Source organism: Palaemon carinicauda, chromosome 37, assembly GCF_036898095.1.
Source record: "Palaemon carinicauda isolate YSFRI2023 chromosome 37, ASM3689809v2, whole genome shotgun sequence".
In the NCBI taxonomy this organism is placed as follows: Eukaryota; Metazoa; Arthropoda; class Malacostraca; order Decapoda; family Palaemonidae; genus Palaemon; species Palaemon carinicauda.
In genome coordinates, this window is record NC_090761.1 from 65,378,928 (window position 1) to 65,388,927 (window position 10,000).

At 34.3% G+C, this 10,000-nt stretch overlaps 1 protein-coding gene across 2 annotated transcripts in view; it reads right to left on the reverse strand.

The window, feature by feature from the left end:
- LOC137629741 (FYVE, RhoGEF and PH domain-containing protein 2-like) overlaps positions 1-10,000 on the reverse strand; it is a 475,513-nt gene that overhangs the window by 64,770 nt on the left and 400,743 nt on the right. The gene's annotated exons all lie outside the window — the stretch shown is intronic.

Here is a 10,000-nt window from a genome sequence, read left to right on the forward strand (position 1 = left end):
TTACGGCAAAATTCTAACAGGGTTGTTCAATGATAAATGGACTTTTCAGGCTTGTGTTTGTCTTGCAAATAATCTCCACGATAAAAATGTGCCCATTCACGCTGCTCTTCCCCTAATGGTGTTTTTCTCCGTTGAATCACCAAGAATAGAGCTGACACAGCTTGAATAATGAAGGAACAGATATCTCGCTAGCTGTTAGATCATCTACAAGAAGTGTACTCTATAATATAATCGTACACAACCTATATGCTTAATAAAATCTCACTACGAGAAGTGTTCTTATATTATATATATATATATATATATATATATATATATATATATATATATATATATATATATGTGTGTGTGTGTGTGTGTGTGTGTTTGTATGTATATATATACACACATATATATATATACATATATATATATATATATATATATATATATATATATATATATATATATATGTGTGTGTGTGTGTGTGTGTGTGTTTGTATGTATATATATACACACACATATATATATACATATATATATATATATATATATTATATATATATATATATATGTGTGTGTGTGTGTGTTTGTATGTATATATATACATATATATATATATCTATATATATATATATAGCCTATATATATATGTATACATATATATACATATACATATATATACATATATATATGAATATATATATATATATATATATATATATATATATATATATATATATATATATATATACTTATATACACACACACACACACACACATATATATATATATATATATATATATATATATATATATATATATATATATATATATATATACACACGACCTACATGCTAAATGAAATCTCACTAACTATCAGGTCATATATGAAAAGTGTAATACTATATTAGTAAGATCATAAACATGAGAATACACCTTTAAAATAATAATTTCGCCTGACAAAAAAAAATCAATTACCATAAAAAAAAAAAAAAACAAGATGAAAAAAACTAACCACCAAAGAAAAATATACAAAAACAGCTGACATGAAAATACGAGATATAAAAAAAAAGCAAACTAACAATAGCATAACAGAACGTATTTTGTCTCCGAGAAATAAGACGACAGAAAAACAAATTTTCGAAAGAGGTGAAGAGTGACTGACGAGGAAGTAGGGAAGACCCTTTCCTCGCATTAATTTTAAAAAGGCTTATGGGGGAACGTTGGAGTTGACACATGGCTTCTAGAATGTGGGGGTTCTGGGAGGAGTCTGATGACAGATTCAATGACACGTGACATAATAAGATAATAAAATTGTTAAAGTTACAGTTCCTGTATGAAAAAACTATTTAGGGGTTGAGCTTTTGCGTTGAGGGTAGCTTTTTGGGCAGATTTATTACATACATATTATATATATACTGTATAATATATATATATATATATATATATATATATATATATATATATATATACTGTATATATGTGCATATATATATACTGTATATATATGTATATATACATATATATATATATAAATTTCTATACATGAACACAAACACACATATATATACACAAACATATATATATATATATATGTGTGTGTGTATATATATGTATATATATATATATATATATGAAAAAAACCCATATATATATAAATTTATATATATGAATACACCCATATATATATATATATATATATATATATATATATATATATATATACATGCATATATATATATATATATATATATATATATATATATATATATATATATATATATATATATATATATATATCACTTTCACGGGGGATACCTTAACATGGTGAAAGGGTTTGCGTATTGCCATGATCAGCAAAGCTGTACTAATTAGGGCCACCCATACTAGGTTGGTTTGCGGTGAGCGATCAGAAGGAAATCTTCCAATTTCACCAATAAGCACTGGACAGCGTAGTGATAAAAACTGGCCATACCCCAAATAATTGACATGTCTGAGGCCTTTGTCCTTCAGTATATGCGACCCGTCAAAAATTACGGGTAAATATTTAGATGAATATGCACACACAGATTCAACCTTTCCCACCCTCTCCCCTTTCCTAACTACAACGCTGCAGTTGTGGTTACCGAGTGTACCTCACAGGGTAACCCCTCTCACCAGGGTATGACTACTCTCTCTCCTCCTACCCGAGGGATGGGGAATGACCGAGTACTTAAACGTCGGGCGATGTCGCTCAGCGTGACCGGAAATATATAAAAATATAAAGACATATCTTCGACTTTTATACTAATCTCTCTTGATAGACCAAAAAATAGGTCAATTCTCATGTTTTATATCCATTCAAAGACACAGGTTCGAACCCTGTCCAGGCTTTAAATTTGAGTGTATATATTTGCAAGGGGAATACTGCTTTACCAATAATAAAATACTATTCGATCAAAATATAGGTGAAATTTATTACGATGTGGAACGCATTTACGGTGTAATTCAGTTTACCTGAAGTTACTCTTTCTGTACACGGAGAGAGAGAGAGAGAGAGAGAGAGAGAGAGAGAGAGAGAGAGAGAGAGAGAGAGAGAGAGATTCACACATTTTAAACTCCTCAAGAGAGAGAGAGAGAGAGAGAGAGAGAGAGAGAGAGAGAGAGAGAGAGAGAGAGAGAGAGAGATTCGCATATTCTAAACTCCTTGAGAGAGAGAGAGAGAGAGAGAGAGAGAGAGAGAGAGAGAGAGAGAGAGAGAGAGAGAGAGAGATATTCACACATTTTAAACTCCTCAAGAAAGAGAGACAGACAGACAGACAGATTCGCATATTCTAAACTCCTTGAGAGAGAGAGAGAGAGAGAGAGAGAGAGAGAGAGAGAGAGAGAGAGAGAGACTCGCACGTTTTAAACTTTCTCGTGAATTTTTCTGGCCGAAGTAAAGTTTTGATAATTTATCTAAAAGCGAGTTGGAAGCAAAGTTCCACTGATAAGAAGAGCTTAGAGGATTAGTTGAAATTTCTTTTCCATGAATTAAGAAATCTCAAGCGAGGAGATCGCTAACTATTTCTTTCTCAAACTTTTGGCTTTCCTTTAAAGTACTTAATAAGAATTGTAAAGATTTCACGAAAAGGGAATAATTTCGTTTCAACTCTGACATGTAAATTGATTAAGATGGATAAGATGATTATTAAAGAAGGATAGTCAACCATTTTTTTTCTTAAAATTTTTTGCCTTCCTTAATTATATATATATATATATATATATATATATATATATATATATATATATATATATATATATAAAATATGAAAACACATAAATACATACAGTACATCACATATGCACACATGTATGCATATATACACATACGCGCACATATATACATATATACACACACACGCATACACTATATATATATATATATATATATATATATATACATAAATATATACATACATATATATATAATATATATATAAGTATTTTATATATATATACATATATATATATACATACATACATACACATAAATATACAGTATATATATTACAGGATTATAATTCTGATTATAATGCCTTTTTTAACATAGTTACAGCATTTCAGTTTTCCTCTTGTATTCCTTTATATTTTTGGCTATTTGCACTGTAAAATAATTTTTGTATGGTAATGGAAACGATGTCGTAGTAAAAACCGGGTCACGACTGTAAAAGCTAAAGAACCCTACTTTAAAAGTACTTGGTAAGATTTATAAAAAAATCACGAAAATAAAACCTTGGGTTGCTGCGAGCGATCAGTCAAAGTCAAAAGTCTCCCACCATCAACAATCCGGAGTTGACACCGTGGTGATGAAAACTTGCCAAACCCCTGACATGAATATGAACATGTCTGAGGCCTTTGTCCTGCAGCGGACTAAAGACGACTGAATTTTTTGTATGTACGTATGTATATAAATATATATATATATATATATATATATATATATATATATATATATATACATATTTATATATATATGTATATTATATATACATATATACAGTATATATATATATATATATATATATATATATATATATATATATATATATATATATATACAAACATATATATTATATAAACAGAGATAAGAAGATTGTATTAAATTCTTTAATAAATTCAATGCCATTAAAAGGGGGAGGGAGGGGTACTCATGTTACCGCGATAAATACCGTGAGAATCTCCATTTTAGCGAGTACATTGGACGACCCACATAGACATCTTGAACTCTATTAAAGGGATCTTCAAGAGTACTCCAGATCCTATCCCTAATTATTCAAAATGAAGAGAAAGAGTCGTATGTCATCTACGAAATTAATTATGGTTGATGGCAGCAGACGAAGTGATGTAAAAGGCAAGTTTTGAGGAGTGCAAGATGACAGGACGTGTCTTGTGTGTCATAGGATCTTACTCTGTTGCAGATCATTTGTTTAATATTCTTTTTTTTTCTTCTTCAGTTGGAACTCTTGAGACCAGCTTCACTAGGATGAGTTTAAAGATGAGGTCAAGATCAGGATAGAGAATGGAGAGGGGTATTAGGATGAAGAAGAGAAATAGAAGTATGAGGTTGAAGACGAGGAAGAGAAATAGCAGTATGAGAATGAATATATGGACAAGATGAGGATAATGATTGAGGATGAGGTTAAAAATCAAGATAGAGAAGGGAGAGGAAGATCATGAGGAAGAGAAATAGAAGGATGAGGATGAATATATGGACAACATGAGGATAATGAATGAAGATGAGATTAAGTCAGGATAGAGAAGGGAGAGAAGCATTATGATGATGAACATAAATAGAAGTATGAGGATGAAGATGAGGAAGAGAAATAGAAGTATGAGGATGAAGATGAGGAAGAGAAATAGAAGTATGTGGATGAACATAAGGACAAGATGAGAATCGTGAATGAGGATGAGGTTAACAATCAGGGTAGAGAAGTAAAAGGAGTTGAAGATGTGGAGGAGAAATAGAAGTATAAGGATGAAGATGAGGACAGGATGAGGATAATGAATGGAGATGAGTTTAAGGATGAGGTTAAAAACCAGGATAGAAAAGGGAGAGGAGTATTAGGATGAATATGAGGAGGAGAAATAGAAGTATGAGGATGAAGATGTAAACAAGATGAGGAGAATGAATGAGGAAAATAAGAAAACTATCAGTATGAGGATAAAAATTATGACAGAAAAAAGTGGAGGAGTACTAGTATGGAGATGAAGAAATGTAGAAGTATGAGATTGAAAATAAGAAGTATGAGGATGAAGATGAAGACACGATGAGTATCAGGAGGAATGTGTCTGTATATAAGGTTGAAATCAGATATGAGAAGAAGGGAGGAGTATTAACTACGATGAAGAAGAGGTAGGAGAAAGAGAAGTGAAGGAAGTGAAGGATTGCAGATAAGCAGAGGTATGAGGATGAAGATAAGAAGAGGATAATAAATGAGGGAAGAGTAGTGATATTTAGAATGAGGAGGAGAAAGGAGGGGTAAGAGGAGTATTGTGTGAAGGAGAAAGGAGGGATAAGAGGAGTGTTATGTAGAGGAAAAAGGAGGGTAAGAGGGTAATGTGTGGAGGAGAAAGGATGGATAAGAGGAGTATTGTGTAAAGGAGAAAGGAGGGTAAGAGGAGTAATGTGTGGAGGAGAACGGAGGGATAAGAGGTGCATTGTGTGGAGGAGGAAGGAGGGTAAGAATAGTATTATAAGGAGGAGAAAGGAGGGTAAGAGGAGTATTATGTGGAGGAGAAAGGAGGGTAAGAGGAGTATTATGTGGAGGAGAAAAGAGGGATAAGAGGACTATTGTGTGGAGGAGAAAGGAGGGTAAGAGGATTTTTGTGTGGAGGAGGAAGGAGGGTAAGAGGAGTATTGTGTGGAGAAAAGAGGGATAAGAGGACTATTGTGTGGAGGAGAAAGGAGGGTAAGAGGACTTTTGTGTGGAGGATGAAGGAGGGTAAGAGGAGTATTGTGTGGAGAAAAGAGGGATGAGAGGAGTATTGTGTGGAGGAGAAAGGAGGGTAAGAGGAGTATTGTGTGGAGAAAAGAGGGATAAGGTGTGTATTGTGTGGAGGAGGAAGGAGGGTAAGAGGAGTAATGTGTGGAGGAGAAAGGATGGATAAGAGGAGTATTGTGTAGAGGAGAAAGGAGGGTAAGAGGAGTAATGTGTGGAGGAGAAAGGAGGGATAAGAGGTGTATTGTGTGGAGGAGGAAGGAGGGTAAGAGGACTTTTGTGTGGAGGAGGAAGGAGGGTAAGAGGAGTACTGTGTGGAGAAAAGAGTGATGAGAGTACTATTGTGTGGAGGAGAAAGGAGGGTAAGAGGACTTTTGTGTGGAGGATGAAGGAGGGTAAGAGGAGTATTGTGTGGAGAAAAGAGGGATGAGAGGAGTATTGTGTGGAGGAGAAAGGAGGGTAAGAGGAGTATTGTGTGGAGAAAAGAGGGATAAGGTGTGTATTGTGTGGAGGAGGAAGGAGGGTAAGAGGAGTAATGTGTGGAGGAGAAAGGATGGATAAGAGGAGTATTGTGTAGAGGAGAAAGGAGGGTAAGAGGAGTAATGTGTGGAGGAGAAAGGAGGGATAAGAGGTGTATTGTGTGGAGGAGGAAGGAGGGTAAGAGGACTTTTGTGTGGAGGAGGAAGGAGGGTAAGAGGAGTACTGTGTGGAGAAAAGAGTGATGAGAGTACTATTGTGTGGAGGAGAAAGGGGGGTAAGAGGATATTTGTGTGGTGGAGGTAGGAGGGTAAGAGGAGTATTGTGTGGAGAACAGAGGGATAAGAGGACTATTGTATGGAGGAGAAAGGAGGGTAAGAGGACTTTTGTATGGAGGAGGAAGAAGGGTAAGAGGAGTATTGTGTGGGGGAAAAGAGGGATAAGAGGACTATTGTGTGGAAGAGAAAGGAGGGTAAGAGGACTTTTGTGTGGAGGAGGAAGGAGGGTAAGAGGAGTATTGTGTGGAGAAAAGAGGGAGGAGAGGAGTATTGTGTGGTGGAGAAAGGACGAGTAAGAGGAGTATTGTGTGGAGGAAAGAGGGATAAGAGGAGTAAGAGGAGTATTGTGAAGAGGAGAACGAAGCAACAATGCCTGCTTTTGGCAGATCATTCTCCGGTTACATCAGTCTTAAAACTTTCTACTCTCGAGGGAGATGCAATAGCGAAGGAGACAGGAAGTGAAGAAGGGTGAAAAATGGCAGAGAATGAAAGAGAGAGAGAAAGAGGGGAGGGGGTAAGAAATTAAGTTATGGTCACATAACGTAAAAAAAAAAACAAAGGGTTAACTGTGTCTGTTCTTAAGTTTAGATTCAAAATTAGTTCCCCTTGCAATGACGAGTCTATTCCAGTAATTTTTTTTTTAGTTGATATATCTGTGCTTAATAATAATAATAATAATAATAATAATAATAATAATAATAATTATTATTATTATTATCATTATTATTATTATCATTATTATTATTATCATTATTATTATTATCATCATTATCATTAGCTAAACTACAACCCTAGTTGAAATAGCTAGATGCTATAAGCCCAGGGGCTCCAACAGGGAAAAATAGCCCAGTGAGAAAAGGAATTAAGGAAATAAATAAACGATATAAGAAGTAATGAACAATTAAAATAAAATCTTTTCTAAGAAAGGATACCGCCAGCACCCTTTGAATCAATTACCCCAAAAATGAGAAAAATTCAATATTTTTTTCTATTCATTTCATCCATGACCCTCATCAGGTGCTTTTGCTCAAAATTTTCTCCATATCACATTCTTTTTTTTAATACCGTCATCCTTGATCAATTTCCCATTTTATCTCCCATAAAAAAAACCCACCTCTCTTCGAAAATTAATTTCCAGGGGACACCTCTTTATAATCCTTCTCTCTCTCTCCTCTTCCCAACCCCATAGGCCTCAGCCCCCCCCCCCCCACCCCCCTTCTATTGTCCTCCAACGTAGCCATTTAGGCCATCACCGTCGGCGGGCCTGAGTGGTAATAACTCTGAGCCTCATAAAGAAAGTCAGCCATGAGGTTCCCTAATTGGGAGTCTCCCTCCGAAGGGCTGCATTTTGTCTTTCACACTTACCTAAAAAAAAAAAAAAAAAAAAAAAAGAAGTCCCGTTTATATTATGCAAAGGGCAGCCCTGGCGTTAAACCTTTGAATAAGAAAAGAACTGTATATTAAAGTATTATTTTGTCTTTCACACTTACCTAAAAAAAGAGTCTCGTTTATATTATGCAAGGGGCAAGCTTGGAGCTGAACCCTTTAGTGAAAAAAAACCGCTATATTAAAGTATTTTATCTAGAGGGGCTTTTCTCTTGCTGTTATGTAATAATGATGTAAAGTACTCCAAGCAAAATTCCTTCCAAAAATATATCATGAAAATGTATCAATAATATGCGTGTAATGTGTACAAAGGAAAATTTACTCTTGGATATATCATGCTTGAAATCAACAGGATGTAAAGTACGGCTTTGTTATCTTTATCCTTCATGATGATATAATTAATATTTCCTATGTAAATTTTTATATAGCGTACGATCTTATACTGAACTATATGTATCGACTACTACTACTAATAAACACACCCTAATATGTATGTGGAGGTAGTAGGTTGGCCAGAGCACCAGCAACCCGTTGAGATACTACCACTAGAGTTATGGGTCTTTTGACCGGCCAGACAGTATTACATTGGATCTTTATCTCTGGTTACGGTTCACTTTCTCTTTGTCTACACATACACCGAATAGTCTGGCATATTCTTTACAGATTCTCCTCTCTCCTCATACACCTGACAACAGTGAGATTACCAAAAAATTCTTCTTTTCCCAAGGGGTTAACTATTGCACTGTAATTATTCAGTGGCTACTTTCCTCTTGGTAAGGGTAGTAAAGACTCTCTAGCTATGGTAGGCAGCCCTTCTAGGAGAAGGTCACTCCAAAATCAAACCATTGTTCTCTAGTTTTGGGCAGTGCCGCAGCCTCTGTATCGGGGTCTTCCACTGTCTTGGGTTACAGTTCTCTTGATTGAGGGTACACTCGGGCACGCTATTCTATCTAATTTCTCTTTCTCTTGTTTTGTTAAAGTTTTTATAGTTTATATAGGAAATATTAATCTTAACGTTATTGCTATTCTTAAAATATTTTATTTTTCCTTTTTTTCCTTTCCTCACTGAGCTATTTTCCCTGTTGGGGCCACTGGGTTTATAGCCTCCTGGTTTTCCAATTAGGGCTGTAACTTAGCAAGTAATAAAATATATATACACACATATATATATACTGTATATATATATATATATATATATATATATATATATATACTGTATATATATGTATGTATATATATACATATATATATATATATATATATATTATATATATATATATATATATATGTACATACATATACAGTACATACAGTAGCCCCTTTCTGAGTGGGGATACCTTAACGTGGAGGAATGATATGTGTATCGCCATGATCAGCAAAGCTGTACTAGTCAGTACCACCCATATTATAGGTTAGATTGCTGTGAACAATCAGAATAAAGTCTCCCACCATTACCAATCCGCAGTTGGCCAGCATGGTGATGGAAACTAACCAAGCCCCAGGCATGAATAAGGACATGTCTGAGGCTTTTGTCCTGCAGTGGATTAGAAACGGCTGCATTTGTCGTTGTTATATATGAACACGAATAATCAAACACATGAAAATATATGTCCATCTACATATACAGTATACATTCATACATGTATAGAGCAACGTTCAATGACCAAATTAAAAATGGATTACATAAGCTAAACGTAAAAGAGAATTTATACAGTTTGTATAGTTCATATTTTACCAGGCTACTCTCATATCAATAATATTACGAACAATATAATATAGTTAGTCGCTACCTCATGTTACAAGCTTTTCAAAAAATTACGATACCCATCTCCATTTATTTCTTATTCTAAATTATTTGATATTTTATAATCCATTAAAAAATTACTTACCTCTACAAATTGTTTTTCAAATATTTTG